The 25,407-nt window shown below is 36.3% G+C and overlaps 1 long non-coding RNA gene across 1 annotated transcript in view; it reads right to left on the bottom strand.

Moving 5' to 3' along the window:
• Positions 1-25,407, bottom strand: part of LOC129533629 (uncharacterized) — a 66,375-nt gene that overhangs the window by 25,426 nt on the left and 15,542 nt on the right. The gene's annotated exons all lie outside the window — the stretch shown is intronic.

Raw genomic sequence — 25,407 nt, forward strand, 5'->3', positions numbered from 1 at the left:
CATCAAAAGGGTTAGGTTTTTTTGTCATAGTATTTCAGATGACTGCAGTTGTAAATCTGGGTGCACATAATTACCAAACATAGTGATATATGTATTTATACATGTCCTTTTTTGACCTATTTCTTTGTGAACATGATTTATCTGCTCATAATTCTTATACCCATGCAACTGTTGTTAGTATACTTGAGTGCTTGCAAAAATACATATGCTATTATTGCCTATTTTATTGTGAAAATACCCTATGAAGTGTTCAGTTCTGTTTTTATATGTTTCTCAAATAAACCCCCTTTTTGAAATGTAAGTAAATGTCTTCTAAAGAATTTTTAAATTTTTTTTTCAGAATTATATTTTTGGGACTTTGCTGTTTTGAGATTTCAACATTTGCCATTATGGCTGCAAGAATTGTGTCTTTTGGGATTATGATTGGTTCCCATTTGAAGTAAGCTTTAAAGTCCAAATTCAACAATCAAATCCCAAGTATACCTCCTAGTGGAGGTACACAGAGGAGGAAGTCACTCATTATTATATGACTTCATTTGTTTTTTACAAATCCTGTGCCTAGCAGGATAATTGTTTCTTGAAACCATGAAGAGACACTCATACAGCAAATCTCAAAGGACAAAAACATATTATCTTCCCACTCCACATATACAACCATCTTCAATTAAAGAAGTAGAGAAATTAAAAAGAATTCTCTATAGTTAACTTTATATTATGCATTATATAATAGCATACATTAAAGACTAAAATCCATGGGACCTATAGCTATTTTGGAATATGGTCTTTATTATAAGTAAACACATGAAGAAATAATAATCTAACTGTGAAATCACAGGGCCATTAATGTACTACAGTAATAAGGAATACTGCATATCAAATCATCTAAATTTAAAAACTACTGCTTAGCCTTTATTCACTTGACAAATATTTATTTAGGATTTACATCGATATTTATTAAGTAAACAATTATTAAGCTCATATTATGTGCCAAAGAGGGCTCCCAAGAGGAATAAAAATGAGGAATCTCAGCCTATTGGAGGGGTAACCATGCCATAAAATAAATAGTGCCCTGGTAGGTAAGAGCACAAGCTTTAGACATACATTGAACTCTGCTTACTATATTTGTAACCCTGGACAAATTATTTAAATATTCTGAATCTTACTTTTGTCTTCTGTAAAATGGACATAAGTTTATATGTGCATCAAATAAGATAAAGCCTGACGACTCCTTAGCATGTAGTAGTTTCTCAATCATGATAGTCTTTAACACTTAATTTTATTTTGTTATTTATTCAATGCCAGAAAACATAAATGAGGCATAGACTATCAGTCTAGATGACATGAGAAAAGATTTCACCAAAGAGTGGTATTTGGCCTGGGTCTTAAAGGATGAGTGGGAACTCATTAGGCAGGTAAGAGACAAGAAAGGCACAGGGCTCCAAGTTTCAAAATCACACAAAGTTTAGGGGAAACCAGGAGGCAGGGGCAATGTGATAGTGAACAGGAAGATAGCTAGCCTGTGGTGAGACCAAAATGACAGGTTGAGAGTTGATTGAGGCCATTATGAAGCCCAGCCACGGAGACTGGAAAATAAGTGTATTCACTCCTTTCTTATTCTTTTGAGGAGCCTTCACTCACGATTCACTCTAATTTTTCATACATGATTTCTCTTATATAAATATACATGTCCACAGGTATGCATGCACAATTTATGGCAAACTGCCATACTCACAATGAATCAGAGTTGAGGGGACCACTGGCACAGAGCTGAGATGATTCAGGGGCTGGACTCCTATATGTAAGATTCCTGTGCTCCAGGAAGGAAGGCAAAAATTTGAATATGTGGCAGCCGCCCAGACTATGAGAAGCCTGCAGGCTTCCAGGTCTAGCCTGAGAATTTCCTGGAAGGGAGCATCCTGGCTTGTGAGACTTGGTCTTAGAACATGCCCAGTGAATCTACTTATTGATCATGATGAAGACATATTCTGTGTAATGATAGTAGCAGGCAGTTATTGAGCACTTGATATAAGCCAGTCAATGAGATAAATATTTGGGATATTTAGGTAATTTAACTCTCACAACACAGAGAGTAGGTGCAATATACCACAATTTACAAAAGAGGAAATTGAGGCCAAAAGATAAAGTGACTTTCCCAAGCTTACAAAGCCAGTAAGTGGCAGAGGTAGGATTCAAACTCTGGTCTGTCTGATTTCAGAGCCAAAAGTTTCATTCACTCATATTCTCTGGGAGGGGTGTATTAGTGTGTTCTCACACTGCTATGAAGAAATACCCAAGACTGGGTAATTTATAGAGGAAAGAGGTTTAATTGACTCACAGTTCCACATGGTTTGGGAGGCCTCAAGAAACTTACAATCATGGCAGAAGGGAAAGCAAACACATCCTTCTTCACATGGTGGAAGGAAGCAGAATTGCCAAGCAAAGAGGGAGAAGCCCCTTATAAAACCATCAGATCTTGCGAGAACTCACTCACTATCACAAGAACAGCATGGAGGGAACAACTCCCAAGATTCAATTACCTCCCACTGGGTCCCTCCCACAATATGTGGCAAATATGGGAACTATAATTCAAGATGAAATTTGGGCAGGGATACAGCCAAACCACATTATTCCACCCTTTTCCCCTCCTAAATCTCATGTCCTCACATTTCAAAACACAATCATGCCTTTCCAACAGTCCCCCAAAGTCTAGCTCATTCTACCATTAGCCCAAAAGTCCAAGTCCCAGGTCTCATCTGAGGCAAGACAAGTCCCTTCTACCTATGAGCCCGTAAAATTGAAAGCAAGTTAGTTACTTCCTAGATACAATACAGGTAGAGGTATTGGGTAAGTATACCCATTCCAAATGGGGGAAATTGGCCAAATAAAGGGGTTACATGCCCCATGAAGTCCAAAATCCATTAGGGCAGTCATTAAGCCTTAAAGTTCCAAAATGATCTCCTTTGACTCCATGTCTCACATCCAGGTCATGCTGATGCAAGAGCTGGGCTCTCATGGCATTGGGCATGCATCTCCACCCCTGTGGCTTTGCAGGGTACAACCCCCCTCTCAGGTGCTTTCATGGGCTGATGTTGAATGTCTGTGGCTTTTCCAGGTGCATGGTGTAAGCCGTCAGTGGATTTACCATTCTGGGGTCTGGAGGGTGGTGACCTTCTCCTCACACCTCCTCTAGGCAATACCACAGTGGGGACTATATGTGGAGGAGGCTCCAACTCCACCTTTCCCTTCTGCACTGCCCTAGCACAGGTTCTCCATGAGGGCCTCACCCCTGCAGGAAACTGTGGCCTGGACATCCAGGCATTTCCATACATCCTCTGAAATCTAGGCAGATGTTACCAAACCTCAACTCTTGACTTCTGTGTACCCTCATGCCCAACACAACATGTAAGCCACAAAGACTTGGGGCTTGTACTTTCCGAAGCAATAGCCTGAGCTGTACATTGGCCCTTTTTATCCATCACTGAAATTGAAGCAGCTGGGACACAGGACACCATGTCCTGAGGCCCCATAGAGCAGGGAGCCCCTGGGTCCAAACCAGGAAACCATTTCTCTCTCCTAGGCCTTTAGGCCTGTGATGGAAGGTGCTGCTGTGGAGGTTTCTGACATGGCCTGGAGATATTTTCCCATTGTCTTGTTGATTAACATTTGGCCTCTCTTTACTTATGCAAATGTCTGCAGCAGGCTTGAATTTCTTTCCAGAAAATAGGTTTTTCTTTTCTATCCCATCTTCAGGCTGCAAATTTTCCAAACTTTTATGCTCTGCTTCCTCTTGAATGCTTTGCTGCTTGGAAACTTCTTCTACCAGATACCCTAAATCATCTCTCTCAAGTTCCTAGTTCCACAGATCTCTAGTGAAGGGGCAAAATTCTACCAGTCTCTTTGCTAAAGCATAACAAGAATCACCTTTATTCCAGTTCCCAATAAGTTTCTCATCTCCATCTGAGATCACCTCAGCTTGGACTTTATTGTCCATATCACTATCAACATTTTGGTCAAAGTTATTCAACAAGATTTTAGGAAGTTCCGAACTTTCCCACATTTTCCTATCTTCTTCTGAGCCCTCCAAACTGTTCTAACCTCTGCCTGTTACCCAGCTCCAAAGTCACTTCTACATTTTCAGGTATCTTTATAGCAGCACCCCATTCTCTGTGGTACCAATTTACTGTATTAGTCCATTCTCATGCTGCTATGAAGAAATACCTGAGGATGGGCATGATGGCTCATGTCTATAATCCCAGCATTTTGGGAGGCCGAGGTGAGTGGATTACTTGAGGCCAGGAGTTTGAGACCAGCCTGGCCAACATAGCCAGTTTCTACTAAAAATACAAAAAAAAAAAAAAAAAAAAAATCAGCTGGGTGTGGTAGTGCACACCTGTAGTCTCAGATACTTAGGAGGCTGAGGCAGGAGAATTGCTTGAACCCAGGAGCCAGAGGTTGCAGTGAGCCGAGATTGTGCCACTGCACTCCAGCTTGGGTGACATAGCTAGAATACATCTCAAAAAAAAAAAAAAGAAAAGAAATACCTGAGACTGGGTAATTTGTAAAGGAAACAGGCTTAATTGACTCACAGTTCTGCATGGCTGAGGAGGCCTCAGGGAACTTACAATCATGGTGGAAGGGGATGCAAACACTTCCTTCATCACATGATGTTAGTAAGGAGAAGTATCAAGCAAAAGGGGAAAAGTACCTTATAAAACCATCAGATCTCATGAGAACTCACTCATTATCACAAGAACAGCATGGAGGTAACTGCCCCCATGATTCAATTTACTCCCACTGGGTCCCTCCTATGACACATGGGGATTATGGGAACTACAATACAAGATGATATTTGAGTGGGGACACAGGCAAACCACATCAAGGCGGAAAAGCACCTCAATTATGATCATAAAAGATTTTATGAGGTCCTTCTCCAACTTTCTATATTTTTCACTAACTTGGCTAATTTGTCCTTACCATCCTTACCATCTCCAGTGGTTATGGTGAAATTTAACATCTGTGCTTCTTCTCTTGACCAAGAGTTAGGAAGAAAGGACACTCAGAAGTTCAAGTCCCTGGAAAAGCAGCCAAGTAATCTGGCTTCAGCATCATAACCCATGTCATTTAGATGGTACTTTGTGGTTTCAAACTGTTTTACAAACACTCACTCAATCTTAGCAAACAAGGTTGCTAAGAGGCTGTAATTACCATCCTACCTTTAGAAATAACAGAGGTCCCACATTATTCGATGACTTTCCTCGAGAAGGCACAGCCAGGATACAGCAGAAACAGGCCTCTTAACCAAGATTCTGATTCCTAGCCCACTGTGTTTCTCATAATATGAACCATATTTTGTAAAATTTGGAAAGGTTGCCCCATTCTATGTTTACATTTTATTTTGGTGGTGTACGATTTTTTTATTTTCCATTCTTGACAAAGGAGCTATGAGGTAACAACGCTCAGGATCCATAGAAGATGGGAAAAGAAGAGGATTCCTGGTTGAAAACAACCTCCCTACTTTCATATATTTGTTTTTGCTAGTTTACTGATTCCTCTCATTAACAAATATTTCCACAGCCCATCTGTGTAATTTATTAAGGCAGATAACCACTGCAAATTTCCAACCTCAAGAGAAATACCTATTTGCTTCCTGTCTCACCTCCTGTGCAGAATTACTTCATATTTAACTTTTAAAACCCCAACAACAATAATAAAACCCACCATATACATGAGCTAATATAACAAAAAAGGTAGGTTTCCTGAGTAAACTTGTCCCAAAGTATGTCATAGAGAGGAGTAGATAGGTGAATCTATATAATTTTTAATGAAATAATGAATCATCTTGAACTTTTTCATTATGCCACTTAGGGCAGGGGGAGATTAGTGGAACCTAATTAACTGGGCAAATTAAATTATCACACAATGTCTACATTGTTCATTTGAGCTGCTCAAATGATTGAATAAGCTCTCTTTTTATTTGTTCTTAAACATGAGGTATATCTCAACTGATGCTATTAAAGACCAAACAAAATTGATGATGGAATGAAAATTCGTTCAGTAGCTAGAACCACTAACTAGTATGTAATGAGCCTTTTCATTAAAGACAGTGTTTAATATTCTTGATTTATAATAACTGGTAACATTTTAAGATAAACTACTTAGTTGCAGTATTGTGTTGTAAATTATGACAATAAAATTTAATGGTATTTTTCTTAAAAATGTCTATAAGTTGTTTTTCTAAAAAAATACTTTCTTACATAAGCAAGTGGAAACTTAAAAATACAAGGGGTAAAAATACCATAGAATTAACTGCAACATAAATGGGATGAATTTTGAGCCAATCTTCTAACATATTACAGTAAGCTCATATGTAATTTAGTTAATGTAAATATTAAAGGTTAAATAATGTATTCAAAAGTATTTTTTAAGAATTTTCTCTCCTTATATTTGCATGTATATATGTGTAGAGATTGAGGAAAAGAGCTATATTTTATTTCCTCTCATAATAAGATGACCCTGCTGATGATATCTCTTATTAACTAAGCTTTTAAAATATCAGTTTAGAGCATAAAAAGGATCTTAGAAATTTACAGTTTACTGTGTGAAGACAAAGGCAGCAAACCATGCATATACCCATACCTATGTTTACCTATGTTCAAAGGACCCACCAAACATCCTACCAAGGAGATGGCTGCTAAGACACTGAGAAAAATGAGTTCAGCATAAAGGCAGAGCAAAAAAAGCATGAGCTTTGGAGTCTGGCAATCACTGGTTCAAATCCAATTTCTACCATTTACTAATAGTGTTACTGAAAATAAACAGTCTAACCTCTTAGAACCTCATCTGTGAAATCTGGATAGTAACATCTGTCCTTACAGAATTGTTTGAAAAGTTACATGAGCTGGTATGTACTTTATGTAGCACAAGCCTACATAGTAGGCATATAAATGTAGCGATTATTATTAACAAATAATTAATAATTATCAAGACCATGTCTACTCCACTCATGAAGAGAGCTGATACAATCTTTAAATTGAAAAGAGTAATTTCTATGGAATAAGAGTACTACAGTATTGAATTCTTCCAATGTCTTACTAAAACTCTCCAAAGTTAACAGAATATTCCTCAACAAACAGCACCACTAAGTAGTCCTATCATTACCTTATATTGACCTAACACTGGCCTCATTCGAACAGAAATACTTACGTGATTTAACACATTTGAATTTAAGAAAATATTTTATAAACATACTCAAGTATTTCAGGTTGGGTTTATAAAGCCTTCCACAGTATAGAGTAACACTGTACTTAAGGCTGACCTGTGACAAAATGAGCAATGACGTGTGGTCTCCTTAGAGTCCAGAGCTTTATTAATCAATACTTATTTTAATATAAATAATAATCATAAGTAATTATTAATAAAATAATATCCCGCTATTATTATGCAGTTATTTAAGTCTCTTTATAGGTCTCTAAGAATTTGCTTTATGAATCTGGGTGCTCCTGTGTTGGGTGTATATCTATTTTGGATGGTTCAGTCTACTTGTTTAATTGAACACTTTTTTATTCTGTAATACCTTTATTTGTCTTTTTTTTTTTTATCACTGTTGGTTTAAAGTCTGTTTTGTCTGAAATTAGAATGGCTACCCTTGCTTTTTATTTTTTCTGTTTGCTTGGTAGATTTTTCTCCGTTCCCTTACTTTGAGCCTATGGGTATCACTGCACATGAGATGCATATGCTGTAGACAGCATACAGTTGTGTCTTGCTTCTTTGCCACTCTGTGCCTTTTAATTGGGTCATTTATTTACATTCAAGGTTAATATTGATATGTCAGGTTTGACCCTGTCATCTTGTTGTTAGCAGATTATTATGCATACTTGATTATGTGGTTGTTTTAGAGTGTTAATGTATGTTTTTGTGGTGGCTGGTGTCTTTCCATATTTATCCCTCCCTTAAGGACCTTTTGTGAGGCAGGTCCTGTGGTAGTGAATTTCCTTAGCAACTGCTTGTCTGAAAAAAATCTTATTTCTCATTCACTTATGAAGTTTAGTTTGGCTGTATATAAAATTCTTGGTTGGAATTTCCTTTCTTTAAGAATGTTGGATATAGGCCCCCAATATCTTCTGGCTTACAGAGTTTCTGCTGAAAGGCCTTCTGTTTACCTGATGGGGTTCCCTTTGTAGGTGACCTGCCCCTTCTCTCTAGCTGCCTTTAACATTTTTTTTTTCATTTTGACCTTGAAGAATCTGATAATGATGTGTTTTGGGGATGGTTTCTTATATAGTATCTCACAGAGGTTCTCTGCATTTCCTGGATTTGAGGGTTGTCCTCTCTAGTGAGGTTAAAGAAATCTTTGTGGAGGATATCCTGAAATATGTTTTCTAATTTGCTTGATTTCTCTCCCTCTTTTTCAGGAATGCCAATGAGTCATAGATTTGGTTTCTTTGCATAATCCCATATTTCTCAGAAGTTTTATTCATTCTTCTTTATTGTTTTTTCTTTATTTTTGCCTGCCTGACTTATTTTGGAGAACCGGTCTTCAAGCTCTGAGATATTTCCTCAGCTTGGTCAATTCTGCTATTAACACTTGCAATGGTACTATGAAATTCTTGAAGTGAGTTGAGTTTCTTAGCTCTGTCGATTCAGTTTGGTTCTTTATTAAAACAGCCATTTCATCTTTTATCTTCTACATTGTTTCACCATATTTCTTAGATTCCTTGGATGGGGTTTTGACTTTCTCCTGAATGTCAATGATCTTTGTTCCTATCCATATTCTGAATTATATTTCTGACATTTCGGCCATTTTATCCTGGTTAAGAACCATTGCTGAGGACCTACTGTGGTTGTTTGGAGTTAAAAAAACACTCTGACTTTTTGAGTTGCCAGAGATCCCATGCTAGTTCTTTCTCATCTGTGCGTGCTGACATTCCTTCAATCTGTGAAGTTGCTGTCCCTTGGATTTTTTTTTTTTTGCATTAATATTCTTTGGTGCCATTGGTAGTTTGGTTGTGGCATAAGGTGGGTTTAGTCGACTGGCTTTAATTCTAGTCTGCTCTTGGGTCTTGGACGGGCCCTCTCTGATTACTGTCTTCATGCCTGCATTTCTTTTGTTGGGTGTTCTGGTCCATGGGGCTCCTTCAGGCAAGGGCTGCAGTTGGCAGACAGGCCATATCCTTGCTGAGTCGGCCCTTATCTGCTGTCTCAGTGCTTCTCAGGGGAACACAGGGTTGTGCCTGCCTACAGGGTTCAGGCAGAGGCAGGACCACTGGGCTGGAATTTCTAGCAAGTGTGGTCCTTCTGACTATGAGAGGGAGGAGGTGGGTGGAGTTGTTCGCCTTGCCCTCTGGCTGTTTCTGGTGCAACAGAAAGCTGTGCCCCTCAGCATATTCAAGCAGAAGTAGGACCTCTAGGCTCGAGCTCTGCAGCCATTGCCCCACCTTGCTGCCAGCAGTGGGGGTGGCTGGGGTCACCCGCCCTTTCATCCAGGTGTTTCCCAGGACAACAGGAGGTTACACTCTCCAATGAGTTCACACAGAAATGGGACTGCTGGGCCAGAGTCACAGAGAAAGACAGGATAGAGTCTTCTGCCAGATGAAAACAGTTGCTAGCCCACTTTAACTCTAGTCTCATGGATAAGAGGGTGACCAAAGGGAGAAAAGATGAAAGCCAAAGAAGAAAAAGGTCATCTCTTTAATGTGATGGAATTAAGACACAGATGATACCCAAAAGACAAAATCCAATGAAAGGGAAAATGGTCCCTTCAATATTTTTGACATTGATCCTTGGATGAAGAAGTAGAAAGAGGTCTTGATTTTGCTTTCCAAATGTGCACACAAAATATCTGCAAAATCGTGATTGGCAAATTCAAAGTTCTGGAATTAAGTTTAAACTGACCCTCTGCTTCTTCTTTGTAAGCTTTTAAAATTTTCTTCAGAATGGATTTCTCACAAGAAAACATTAAAGGATGATAGTACTAGCTTTGCCAAAAAGGTCATCCACTCAATCCAAGCATAATTTATAATGAGGACTCTGGGCACCTGCCCATCAAAAAGGAAAGTATCCCAGCAGCCACTTCCCTAATTCCCTGCACAGCTGTCAGCTTCCATTCCAGATGGTGATTACTGATGGATGCACTGACATGGACCAATCTTTAACTGGTACTCCAAATATGTTCTTTTACTGCGGACTCATTAATGCCAATTATAATCTTTGATTAAGCCTGTGCTTGACAAATGGGCTTTATTGCAAGTATTCACTCCAGACATGAATTTACAACTAGAGGTTAGCATAATCAATACTCTGGACAGTATATTGTCAGAAAGAGGATTTGCCAGAATACCTAGTGCAATGCAGCTGGTGGCATTCAATCTATCACAGCTGCCCAATAAGACTGAACCATGGCCACCCTCCATTAATCTCTCCCTGTTCTCAATCAGGAGTAGGGCTGCAGGAAATGAGATTGGCTATTTAGGAAGACTGTTTAGAGTTTCTCAAGAAAATGACCATTAGGAATTTCAACTAGAAAACAGAAAGTTTCCTTTGTTCTTCCACATTTGTCACAACATCAATTATGACCACATGGTAGAAATAAGATGCAGAATCGATTTTTCCAGTCTCAGATAAGTAAGCATGGTTACAGAACTATCCATTTGCTCCTCTACTATCGAAAGCCACTCCTTGGAGCAAGTTAAAAAGCTGGAAGGCTATGTACTGCTACCACATTAGCCTCATAGAACACTCTTCATTGAATTGCTGTTTAAAGACTATTATCAGAGGTTGTTACATGAAATAGTATTTGAAATTCACCTCTTCATCCTTTTGCCATGAGATCCCAGCTGGCTCAGAGCTGAGTCTCAAGTATGCTTGCATGTTAAGTTATAAACACTCTACTACCAAGCCCTATCCTCTCTTCTCATTAGTTCAAAAGATCCTCATGGGAATAAATTTTAAGCATGTTAACAGTGAGGTTCAATTTTGTACAGACATATTGGATTGACTGTGAGGCACAAACTAGAGAAAAAAGAATTCCTGAGAGAATGGCTACATTTGAGAAATATGTCAGACCTGCTGAGGTATATGCAGCCCAAGGCTTGGGCAGGTGCCATAAGTATCACAAAGCTGAAGAGACTATATCACTAGGGAACCAGCCACACTCCTGTGGGTCCTCCTCCTCCAAAAGCAGGCCAGAAGAACAAGAAATATTGGCCAGAATGGAAAGAAAGAGAACAATGTGACTCCAAATGGGGAGACTCACCCCCAAGGGTACTTTGGATTCAAGGGTAGGTCGGCACCACCACGTGGGCATCCCCCAAAGAGTGGCAGGAGGAAGGCAGTCCTGACATTTCTAAGGCACTGAGCAGAGTGAAACAGACAACAGAGAAGACAGAAAAGGCAAAAGCATAAGCAGTAAGGAGGCAGGAGTGTAGCCAATAGAGAACTGCAGGTAAGATCTCCCACAGAGATGCAAGAAAGGAAAGACGAAGGTCCAGCAAGATGACATAGGGACAAACCCTTACAGTGTCCCGACCTGGAAATCAGAACAGAGAGGGCTGCAATTCAAGTAGGTTTTGTCTGGAAAATAACAGCCCCTGAGCCTATTGTGCATTTCAATATTCAGTGTCCATTCTATAAAATGTGTGAAAAAGACTTTTCAAAATTTAATGCCAACAATATAAAAAATGTTGATGCTCCTTACCACCACCTGTTCTTGACTACAAAACCAAGGGATCCATTAGATTTCCTTTTTGACTTGGATTCCAGGAAGTCAATAACTCTATTTGATATGGAGTTATAATAATTCCAATCCTTTGAATGAGCAGATCTCTACTTCTATTTCTAGTTCATAATTTCTGTTTATGATACTATTATAATAATTTTGTTTCATGTATCTTTTTGTTTCAAAAGCTGGCATATAAGTAAATAAATATGATATCCTTACTGCATATATAATACTTATGTCAGCCTAAAGTCCATCAAGATACAGTATCCTACTATGTGCTGTAGAGGGAATCAAGCAGATGATTCTACCTCAGTCCTCTCACTTACCCACCTACAAGGTTGTTAAAAGGATTAAAGCCTATGTAAAAATATTTTGTAATCCTTAGAAAACACTGCTCAAATGTTAAATGATGATCTTATATGAAAAACATCTGGAAATTTTTTTTCTATTTTGAGTTATCTTTCTTACATTCCTGTCATAGTATTTGATATTGCCATAAAACTCAAGGCTGTGCAAAGACTCTAAACTAAAAGCTGGTGTTTAAAAATGCAACTGTTTTCTGAGAAGGAGGCATTATAAATTATAATCAGCCCTTAACACCTTAGCTCAAAATCACATATTGTTTAACCTTGCTAAGTGCTTTCTAAATGAAGGCAGATAATAGCAAGGCTGAAGACCGAGTGGCAGAGTAAAACCAATGACCAAATAACACAATTTTCTTGATGCTCCCCGAAAGATGCCTGCCTCTATGGTATCTTCTGCTGACTGCTGAGTTCCTTCAAACAGCTGGCAGGAGCCAGATGTCAGCAATACAGCTCTGGTCCCTGTTGAGAATGCATCCATTTAATCTTATATTCAGCATTTCTTAAGAGACAGACTGGTATGTAAAGGGCCACAAAAGAGTTGTTTTTTGACCAAATCTGCACACCACAGCTCTGCAGAGGGCTATTTTTTAAATGCATATTCGAGTCTCCCAACTCCTACCTCAATAAGAACATCTTCAGTGTCTTTTCTTTGCCCAACATTTAAAACATCCCACAAGGCTCCTCATGATCTGGCCTTGTTCTGAGTTTCTGAACCACACCTAGCCTTCTGTGAGCTCTGGCTTACACTGGCTGGCCTTCTTTTCATTTCCAGAGCCTTCACTCAAGCTGTCCTCCTACCTGGGAGGCAATTTCCCTACTTTTTCTCTGGAAAGTCCCAAATCATGTCCCAGATTTCGGTTGAAAGTTCAGCCTCTCAAGAAACTTCTTTGCTCTTCAATGATGCCAGGTTCCCTGTGACATGGACTCAGACACCTTATAGTTCTTCTGCACAGCTCTCAACACAATCATGATTCAACAAGTACTTGGATGATGATATGTTTACGGCAGCATTACTAGAATGCACATTTGACAAGCATAAGGTCCATGTCTATCTCATTCATTACCATCTCCAGTGCCTTGTTTGGTGCTGTGCATATCTTGGGGACCTAATAAATATATGCTAAATGAAGAAAGGAAGGAAAGCAAAGCTGAGAATTACCTCCTAGTCAAGACAGTGTGTTTAAATGTTGGTATCTGAAGCCTTTCAAAAGAAAAATACAGGCTGGAGGACAGAGAAACTAAGGAATCTGATTCTCTTCAGTGTCCTCATACCTGGCCTTCAGGTTTCATCTCGTATAGTTGGGAAGACTTCATATTCACTAACATCTTTAGACAAGGTTAAGCACTTTCTGCAACGTGTTTCCATGGACTCATGTTCATACCACTATCACAGCCTTATCATACTGCTGTCATGATTCACTTCCTTATTTGTTTCTCCTGAATTCCTTAAAGCAAGTTTCTAATTTCACTCATTTTTGTGTTGCTAGATCATGGCCCAGAACCTGGTATATAATATGCACTAAATAAATATTTTCTAAATGGCTGGATGAATACATAACATTTCACTGATCTGATGAAAATAAAACAAATCTTACATCTATAGGTCCCGGACCTTGGACCAAGGGAGAAAAAATAGTTATGATGAATTTTAGGCTTACTAATACAACACCAGGAAGACCATGAGAATAGACATAGTTAGGCTTATGCCAATGATATATCAGTAACAAATCCTGGCCAAAAACTTTTAGAAGTGCTCATATTCACATGATGCTTTGGCTGCCATGAAAGGAATAGATCTTTCTAAGACATACAGACAGTGCTTGATGGCTGGAAATCAACACCCATATATATGGTAGATAAATAAGTTAAATTTATTCGTATCTGTTTTGACACCACACCATGGGTCACCCTACCTCAACCTCTTCTTCTCTTAATTTAAATCTTTAGACCTTACACTTGCAATGTCAAAATATGTAAATCTGATTCTTTTTTCTTCTCCACCATAGAGATTAATTAGTTTTTCAAAAAAAAAAAAAAAACAAGGCCTGCATTCTTAATTCTAGCCACATATCATGGCTATAAGAAAAAAAACAGAGAAAATAATGTGGCTAGCTCAACACAAACATAACACCCTCGTGAGAAAGAATGGCGAATATGTTACCTAGCGAACATTGATAGCTGGTTATCATCGTCGATACCCATAAGATGTGTACATATCAAAATGTTAAATACTAAACAACTCTTAAGGGCCCCAAATAAATGTATTAGCATCCAAATTAGGGAAACTGTGGCTTCCAGTTTTTGTCTTGCTATGGGATTATTGTGACAGCCTCTTTATATTCTAAAGTAAGTAAAATCAAAGACAATCCCGTGACAGGTACTGAGGGAGCAGCCATTAAAAATAGTAAAACTCTTAAGTCCTCTGACTCATTAATAAGAAAGCCCATAAGTCTCATTTAGGCTAATTGTGCAAGTGTTGTGACAGAGAATATCCCCTCATAGATCATTTTAAAATATTCGTTAAATGTCTAATGTTTATTACAACCTTTTTTAACGATACCATTAAAGCAGAGTAAAGAGAAAATTCTTAATAACCATGGTAAGAAATTGTATCTTTATACCTACAATATATTTGCCAAATTAATTAGTTCTTTAGTTCATGACTATAATCATCATCTGAATTGTATTATTTCATTCAAACAATGTTGCCTTCCAAATAATATTTGCCTTGAGTAGAAATTTGAATGTGTTGGTATTCTGAAAGGAGTTATGTTTACAGCGTTCTGTTTCCCAAATAATATTTCACTACCAGTGAACATTTGGAGTAGCTGCACATACCTATTCAAATTCTAATGAAACATAGACTAGAAACATTTAAACTTTCAGTAGAATATTATTTGGAGAAAAAATCTTCTTTAGCTGATTGTACGCTATTGCTACATTTGCAAATAAATTATTCTTGGCTGCATAAAACTTCACACAACAAATTCTGCTTGGAAGATTAAATGACTTTGAAACAGATACCCAATAATGGAAAAGTCACTATTGCTTCATAAGAGCTACTTTTAAATTAATGGGTTATCAGAAGAAAATAAGAGTGTGATAGAAATACCAAAGGTAAACAAAACTGAAAGAAAAGCTATTTGGCTTAAAATAAACACAGAGAGAAGTATTCTGTCGATATCCAAATTGAAATGCTTTCTCTGTCCACAGTGCCTTTAAGTTTCTGGATTCTGATGACAATTAGATTATATTTTTGGCATCTGGGGGATGCATTACAACTATTTGACTCTAATTTCTAGAAAATAGAAAATTTGCCACACTCTAATCTCATCCATGCCAGGACACATACTGAAATAAGTTACATATTTGTCGAATTAATTTACCTTTAAATCATCTATCATATTTTCCTGCTTTATTGTCCTGTTCCTCCATTAGAATGTAAGCTCCCTAAGGAGAGAACATTTGTTTTATCTACTCATAGATCCTCAGCTTTTAAAAGAGTGTCAAATACACAGTAGTACTTAACAAATGTTTGTTAGATATCAAATAAATGAAGTGGGGTGCTGTGGATTAAATGGCCAGGCTACTACAACAGAAAGACATTAGATAAGGGGAGAGGAGTAGCTCCTGGAGAGTAAACTTAAGCATTTCAGGTATTTGCCTAAAAATAAAATTCTATGGTATATGCAGACAACACTTGGATTTCACCAAATTACATAGTATCTTACACATATTAATTGTTGGGTGGTAAAAAGCACTGCCACTTCTTTGATTCCCTGCATATCCTGACAACTCGCTGCAGCCCACTCAAACTCAAAGTCCTATTGAAAAGGATTTCTGAAAATTCCCAAAAGGAAATATTAATCTAAGACCTGCCAGTGGTAAATAAATATAGGAAATTTAATGTAAAAGTGCTGGACTACACAAAGTAGTCAGAAAAGATTTTTATTGACTGACTCTTGCTCTCTTTCTAGAGAAAACTGAATTGAGACTTCTCCATATAATGATGTCTTATAGGAACTCATAGAAGTAGAGAGTAGAATGGTAGTTACCAGAAACTGGAGGATTCAAGTGAATGGGGAAATGGGGATGGAGATGTTGATCAAAGGGTACAAAATTTCAGTTAGAAATGAAAAATAAGCTTTAATGGTCTATTGCACAGAGTGGTAACCATAATAAATAGTAATGCATAATGTGTTTTAAAATTACTGAAGGATTGGATTTTAAATGTTTTTCACCACAAAAAAGATAAGTATTTTAGGTAATAGATTTATTATTTAGCTTGATTTAATCATCCTACAATGCAAACATATATCAAAACATCACATTGTACCTCATAAATATATGATAAATATGAATATTGCTTGTCAATTAAAAATAAAATTTTATAAATTTAATTTAATCTATTTAAAAGATTGTGACTTACACGTGGAGCCAACTGTCCATTTGTTCATGTGTGGGTATTTAAAAAGAAATTTCTGAAGGGAAAATTTAACCTAATTTTGGCGTATGTACCTGCCACAAAGAGCATTCACTGTGCTTGGGCTCAGTGTGCAGCAGCAATAATGTATTGAAATAACTGAACCAATTGGACTGGATAGAAACATTCCATGGAGTTATTCTGGTCTGGCAGAGAGACAGATCATGGTCTATAAATAATATGCCTCCCTCAACCACTAACTGATGGAGTGGCCTAGATCAAATGTTTCAGTGTTTGGGTCTTAACAAGATTGTAGGACAAGATGATCTTTCAGAATCTTTCTAGGGTTAATTTTCTGGAGCCCCTAAAAATCCACAGGGCAGAACTGATTTCATTAGGCCTCCCTAGTCTCCAGAATAAATAAGACATAAAAAATAAGACTGACAAAGTAGAAAGTGAGTAAGTAGTTCTCTGATAAATATAAGTGGTATAAAAAAGGCTCTCTAGACATCCTGGCAAAAATGGGTCTTTTTTTCTAAATAGCAATTTTCTATTTCTAAAATAGATATATGTATGATTTAGTTCACCTCCCTACCTCAATCTGCCTGTGCAGACTTTACTTAAATTAACTTAAGTGGGTATGTTGGGGACAGAATAGGGAGAAAAGGATTTTAATGAAAGCCATAGAGGACACATGTTTCACAATTATTAGACAAGGTTTTGGTGATGTTCTCCATCCACAAATTCTCTCAGTGTATTCTTGTTTTCAAGCAGTAATCTGAGCATAAATAACCTGAGCAGTTGCGGCATGACACTAATAGCTCCATATTCATGTCTCTGCAACTCTGATTTGCACGCACGTTTATACCTTCCAAAAAGGGCCGATTATTTCCCATGGAAAATTCTGACACTTGGAAACATTTGAATGAAAAGAGAAAATAACAGGAATTCGGAGTATTGCTTATTTGGCAAACATGTGATTTGTCAAATCCCCCCAAATAAGCTAAATGACAGTCCAGAAGGATACAGGGTATTTCAATTGTCGCCAAGCATTGTTTGGAGGATTAGACAGCTCCTGGTAGTAAGAATGCCCTTTTAAATCACATCAGGTTGAAGTAACAGGACAGATAATGTTATATTATAATTTATTTTCTCATCTTCTTTTTTCCACATGGCTTTTACTGTTGAAATACTTTGACTATTTCTGTTGAAATTGTCTGTGTTCTCACCAACCAAAGCATATCTCTGTGCTCCATACAGCATCACACCATACTTTAAGCCACCAATCTTGTCTTCTGTTTCCTCAAACAAAAACAAGTGGATGACAAAGGATGAGAGTATCCATAGATGCTCCATTTTCTAAATTTTCTACAATCTCAAGGAAATACTCAAAAAGTGACACTCCTGCCATTGTTTGCTCTTCTGAAATGTTTTTCTGATTTACCATATTGGAGTAGGAATAAGGAGTTAAAAGGCTTCTAAAAGCCATCAATAGGTAAGCTGGTCTGATTAGGATATTTTATCCAGAAGGCCGTACATAATCAGGTTTCTAGAATTTTTTCCCTCATCTAGTAAAATCCAGTCACACAGGATAATTAGCTTCTTCTTACCTCAAAGCTTTCCTCTAGATGTTTCCTCTGTCTGCACTTTTCCTTAAAAATTGTCATATGATTCTTTTCTCTCATCTTTTAGGTTTCTGATGAAATGTTGACTCCTCAGAAAAGCCTTCTTTGACCACTCTATATAAAGTTTCACATCCTTTCAACCCAAAATACTATTGTTCTAATTTAGTTTTCCTCAAAGCACTGTCTGAATTTTTCAGTAGACTTTATTTTTTAGACCAGTTTTCAGTTCACAGTAAAACTGAGCAGAAGGTACCAAGATTTCTAATATACTCACTGCCTGCACAGATGTACAGTCTCTTCTATTTTTAACATTCCCCACAATAGCTATTCATTTATTTCAACTGATGAACTTACATTGATACATCATAATTACCCAGAATCTACAGTTGACATTAGGATTCATTCTTGGTGTCGTACATTCTATAGGTTTGGACAAATTTATAATGACATGTAGCCACCATTATAGTATCAGACAGAGTAGTTTTATTGCACTAAAAATCTTCTGTGTTCAGCCAATGCATCCTCCCTTTCCGCTAATCCCTAGCAACCACTGATCTTTTTACTGTCTTCACAGTTTTGCCTTTTCCGTAACATCAAGTAATTGGAATAATACAGTGTGTAGCCTTTTTGAATTGACTTCTTTCACTTAGTAATATACATTTATGTCTTCTCCATATCTTTTCATGACTTGATAGCTCATTTCTTTTGAATAATATTTCATTGTCTGGATGAACCACATTTTTATCTATCCACTCACCTGCAACCTACATCTTGATTGCTTTATGAATAAAGCTACTATAAACATTCTTTTGCAAGTTTTCATGTGAAATAAGTTTTCAACTTCTTTGGGTAAATAATAAGGAGCCACATTGCTTAATCATATGATACAATTATGTTTGGTTTTGTAAGAAGCCACCACCATCAATTAATAAGAGTTCCTGTTGCTCCACATTCTGTCATTCCGGGTTGTCGATGTTGTCTGAAATTTTATTATTTGGTTATTTGTTTTATTTGTTTATATATTTATTGCCTGTCTTCCCCAACTGGAACGTGAGTTTCTTGAGGATAATAACTTTGTCTGTCTTATCCAAATCTGTTTTCAACAACTAGTCCAATGCCTAGAATGTATATGGTACTATTAACAAATATTAAATGATTGAATGTTTTAAATGGGATGCTCAAAATAGTGTTACGGCTCTAAAGCCATCAATTTTTCTGGTTGGCTGAAAAAAAGGGAGGGAGAATGGCAAAATGCCAACTTTTAGCTCCAAAATGGTACACGTAACTTCAGTTAATGTCTTCAGTTTGGCATCTTCAAGACACCTCAAAGTCACCATGTCCAAACCAAACTGATGCATTTAAGCCCATACCCCACGTCACTGAAAATGGCACCACACCTAATGCCTTGGAAATGCCAAACCCTGAACATCATCCTTAACTTTCTCCTCTCCCTAATATATACTTAGTATGTCTGAAAGATCATTTACTTCTGGTCTCTCATGGCCTTTACACATACGGTTCCCTCTCATATAAAAGTTCTTTTCTTGTTGGTTTTCATTTTCTTCCAATTTTTATTTATCTTTTATTCCCATTGAAAAGATGTAGTCACCCATAACAGATTTTTATTTCTTAACAATAGGCTTTCTTTTCTGGTTAAGTTTATTCTTTCAATGGTAAGGTTTTAATGCAGTCTCTTTCATTTTTTTGTTGTTGTTGTTTTTAATTATTTAATTTTTATTTTAAGTTCAGGGGTACATGTGCAGGTTTGTTTTACAGAGAAGCTAGTGTTACGGAGGGGTTGTTATATAGATCACTTCATCACCCAAGTATTAAGCCTAGTACCCATTAGTTATTTTTCCTGATCATCTCCCTCTTCACACCCTCAACCCTCCGATAGGCCCCAGTGTGTGTTGTTCCCCTCTATGTGTCCATGTATTCTCATCATTGATCTCCCACTTATAAGTGAAAACATACAGTATTTGGGGTTTCTGTTTCTGTGTTAATTTGCTAAAGTTAATGGCATTTAGCTCCATCCATATTCCTGTAATGAACATGATTTTGTTCTTTAAAAATATATTTTAAGTTCTGGAATACATACGCAGAACATACAGGTTTGTTACATATGCATACATGTGACACAGTAGTTTGCTGCACCTATTAACCCATCTTCTAAGTTCCCTTCCCTAGCCCCCCAACACCCAACAGGCCCTGGTGCGTGTTGTTTCCCTCACTGTGTCCATGTGTTCTCATTGCTCAAATCCCACTTATGAGTGAGACCATGTGGTGTTTGGTTTCCTGTTTGTGTTAGTTTGCTGAGAATGATGGCTTCCAACTTCATCCATGTTCCTGCAAAGGACATGATCTCATTCCTTTTTATGGCCGTGTAGTATTCCATGGTGTATATGTACCACATTTTCTTTATCCAGTTTATCATTGTTGGGCATTTCAGTTGGTCCCATGACTTTGCTATTGTAAATAGCGCTGCACTAAAGATATATGTGAATGCATCTTTATAGTGTAATGATTTATATATCTTTGGGTATATACCCAGTAATTAGATTGCTGGGTCAAATGGTATTTCTGATTCTAGATCCTTGAGGAATCACCATACTGTCTTCCACAATGGTTGAACTAATTTTCATTCCCACCAACAGTGTAAAAGTGCTCCTATCTCTCCACAGCCTCACCAGCATCTATTGTTTCTTGACTTTTTAATAATTGCCATTCTAACTAGTATGAGACAGTATCTTATTGTGGTTTTGATTTGCATTCCTCTAATGACCAGTGATGTTGAGCTTTTTTTCACGTTTCTTGGCTGCATGTCTTCTTTTGAGAAGTATCTGTTCATATACTTTGCCCACATTTTAATGGGTTTTTTTTTGTAAATTTGTTTTCTTGTAAATTATCTTTTCTTGTAAATTCTGGATATGAGACCTTTGTCAGATAGATAGATTGCAAAAGTTTTCTCCCATTCTGTAGTTGTCTGTTCAGTCTGATGCTGGTTTCTTTTGCTGAGCAGAAACTCTTTAGTTTAATTAGATCCCATTTGTCAATTTTGGGTTTTGTTGCTATTGCTTTTCATGTTTTAGTCATGAAGTCTTTGCCCATGCCTATGTCCTGAATGGTACTGCCAAGGTTTCCTTCTAGGGTTTTTTTAGTTTGGGGTTTTACATTAAGTCTTTATCCATCTTGAGTTAATTTTTGCATAGGGTGTAAGGAAGGGGTCTAGTTTTTTTTTTTTCTGCATATGGCTAGCCAGTTTTCCCAGCACCATTTACTGAATAGGAGATCCTTTCCCCATTGCTTGTTTTTGTCAGGTTTGTCAAAGATCAGATGGTTGTAGAGTGTGGTAATATTTCTGAGGTCTCTGTTCTGTTTCATTGGTCTGTATGTCTGCTTTGGTACCAGTACCATGCCGTTTTGGTTACTGTATCCTTGTAGTACAGTTTGAAGTCAGGTAGCATTATGCCTCCAGCTTTGTTATTTTTTCTTAGAATTGTCTTGGCTATAAGGGGTCTTCTTTGATTCCGTACGAAATTTAAAGTAGTTTTTTCTAATTCTGTGAAGAATGTCAATGGTAGTTTAATGGGAATAGCATTGAATCTATAAGTTAGTTTGGGCAAAATGACCATTTACATAATATTGATTCTTCCTGTCCATGAGGATGGAATGCTTTCTCGTTTGTTTCCTCTCTTATCTCCTTGAGCAGTGGTTTGTAGTTCTCCTTGAAGAGGTCCTTCACATCCCTGTTAGCTATATTCCTAGGTATTTTATTCCCTTTGTAGCAATTGTGAATGGGAGTTTATTCATGATTTGGCTATCTGCTTGTCTATTGTTGGTGTATAGGAATGCTTGTGATTTTTGCACATTGATTTTGAATCTTCAGACTTTGCTGAAGTTGCTTACCAGTTTAAGGAGTTTTGGAACTGAGATGGGGTTTTCTAAATCATCTCATCTGCAAACAGAGACAATTTGACTTCCTCTCTGCCTATCTGAATACCCTTTATTTCTTTCTCTTGCCTGATTGCTCTGGCCAGAACTTCCAATACTATATTGAATAGCAGTGGTGAGAAAGGGCAACCTTGTCTTGGGCCAGTTTTCAAAGGCAATGCTTCCAGCTTTTGCCCATTCAATATGATATGGGCTGTGTGTTTGTCATAAATAGCTCTCACTATTTTAAAATGTCTTCCATTAACACCTAGTTTATTGAGAGTTTTTAACAAGAAGGGATATTGAATTTTATCAAAGGTCTTTTCTGCATCTATTGAGATAATCATGTGATTTTTGTCTTGGTTCTATTTATGTGATGGACTATGTTTATTGACTAGTGTATGTTGAACCAGCCTTGCATCCCAGGAATGAAGCCAACTTATCATGGTGGATTACATTTTTGATGTGCTGCTGGATTTGGTTTGCCAGTATTTTATTGAGGATTTTCATACCAATGTTCATCAGGAATATTGGGCTAAAATTTTCTTTTTTTGTTATGTCTCTTCCTGGTTTTGGTATCAGGATGATGCTGGCTTCATAAAATGAGTTAGGGAGAAGTCCCTTCTTTTCAACTCTTTGGAATAGTTTCAGAAGGAATGGTACCAGCTCCTCCTTGTACCTGCGGTAGAATTCAGCTGTGAATCCATTTTTGCATAGAGATGTTTATAGCATCTCTGATGGTAGTTTGTATCTCTGTGGGGTCAGTGGTGATATCCCTGTTACCATTTTTTATTCTGTCTATTTGATTCTTCTCTCTTTTCTTCTTTATTAGTCTAGCTATTGGTCTATTTTGTTAATTTTTAAAAAAAACAGCTCCTGGATTCATTGATTTTTGGAGAGTTTTTTGTGTCTCTGTCTCCTTCAGTTCTGCTCTTAGTTATTTCTTGTCTTCTGCTAGCTTTGGGATTAGTTTGTTCTTGCCTCTCTAGCTCTTTTAATTGTGATGTTAGTGTGCCAATTAGAGATCTTTCTAGTTTCTCATTTGGGCATTTAGTGCTATAAATTTCCCTCTTAACACTACTTTAGTGTGTCCCAGAGATTCTGGAATGTTGTCTCTTTGTTCTCATTGGTATCAAAGAACTTACTGATTTCTGCCTTAATTTCATAATTTACCCAGGAGTCATTCAGGAGCAGGTTGTTCAACTTCCATGTAACTGATTTGTTTCGAGTGAGTTTCTTAATCCTGAGATCTAATTTTATTGCACTGTGGTCTAAGAGACTGTTTGTTATAGTTTCAGTTATTTTGCATTTGCTGAGGAGTGTTTTACTTCCAATTATGTGGTCAGTTTTAGAATAAGTGCCATGTGGCACTGAGAAGGATATCCTTGTTAATTTTCTGTCTAATATTGACAGTGGGGTGTTAAAATCTCCCACTATTTTTGTGTGGGAGTAAAAGTCTCTTCGTAGGTCTCTAAGAACTTGTTTTATGAATCTGGGTGTTCCTGTATTGGGTGCATATATATTTAGAATAATTAGCTCTTCTTGATGAATTGTTCCCTTTACCATTGTGTAATGCCCTTCTTTGTCTTTCTTGATCTTTGTTGGTTTAAAGTCTGTTTTGTCAGACAATAGGATTGCAACCCCTGCTTCCTTTTGCTTTTCATTTGCTTGGTAAATTCTCATGCATCCCTTTATTTTTAGCCTAGGTGTGTCTTTGCATGTGGGATGAGTCTCCTGAATATGGCATACCAATGGGTCTTGACTCTTAATTTGCCAGTCTGTACCTTTTAATTGGGGCATTCAGCTCATTTACATAAGGTTATATATTATTATTATATTAATATATATTATATTATATTATATGTTATAACATATATAATATATATTATATTATATATTATAACATGTAATATATTATATATTATAACATGTAATATATATTATATATTATAACACGTAATATATATTATATAACACATAATATATATTATATATTATAACATGTAATATATATTATATATTACATATATACATATAATATATTACATATAATATATATTACATTATATATTATATATTATATATATATTATATATATTATATATATATTATATTACATATTATAACATATAATATATATTATATTATATATTATATTATATATTATAACATATAATATATATTATATAATATAACATATAATATGTATTATATATTATAACATATAATATATATTATATGTTATATTATAACATATAATATATATTATATGTTATATTATAACATATAATATATATTATATTATATATTATAACATAATATGTATTATATTATATATTATAACATATAATATGTATTATATTATATATTATAACATATAATATGTATTATATTATATATTATAACATATAATATGTAGTATATTATATATTATAACATATAATATGTATTATATTATATATTATAACATATAATATGTATTATATTATATATTATAACATATAATATGTATTATATTATATATTATAACATATAATATGTATTATATTATATATTATAACATATAATATGTATTATATTATATATTATAACATATAATATGTATTATATTATATATTATAACATATAATATGTATTATATTATATATTATAACATATAATATGTATTATATTATATATTATAACATATAATATATATTATATTAATAAGGTTAGTATTATTATGTGTGAATCTGATCCTGTTACCATGATGCCATCTAGTTATTTTTCACACTAGTTGATGCAGTTTCTTCATAGTGTCATTGGTCTTTATATTTTGGTGTGTTTTTGCAATGACTGGTACTGGTTTTTCCTTTCCATATTTAGTGCTTCTTTCAGGAGCTCTTGTAAGGCAGGCCTGGTGGTAACAAAATCCCTCAGCATTCGCTTGTCTGGGAAGGATTTTATTTTTCCATCACTTATGAAGCTCAGTTTGGCTGGATATGAAATTCTGGGTTGAAAATTCTTTTTTAAGAATGTTGAATATTGGTTCCCAATCTCTTCTGGTTTGTAGAGTTTCTGCTGAGAAGTCTGCTGTTAGTCCAATGGGTTTCCCTTTGTAGGTGACCTGGCCTTTTGCTCTGGCTGTCCTTAACAGTTTTTCCTTCATTTTGGCCTTAGAGAATCTGATAATTATGTGTCTTGGGTTGATCTTCTCATGGAGTATCTTAGTGGTTTTCTCTGTATTTCTTGAATTTTCAGGTTGGCTTGTCTTGCTAGGTTGGGGAAGTTCTCCTGGATAATATCCTGAAGTGTGTTTCCCAGCTTGTTTCCATTCTCTCCATCTCCTTCAGGTACTCCAATCAATCA

The sequence above is a fragment of the Gorilla gorilla genome, chromosome 4 (genome assembly GCF_029281585.2).
Source record: "Gorilla gorilla gorilla isolate KB3781 chromosome 4, NHGRI_mGorGor1-v2.1_pri, whole genome shotgun sequence".
In the NCBI taxonomy this organism is placed as follows: domain Eukaryota; kingdom Metazoa; phylum Chordata; class Mammalia; order Primates; family Hominidae; genus Gorilla; species Gorilla gorilla.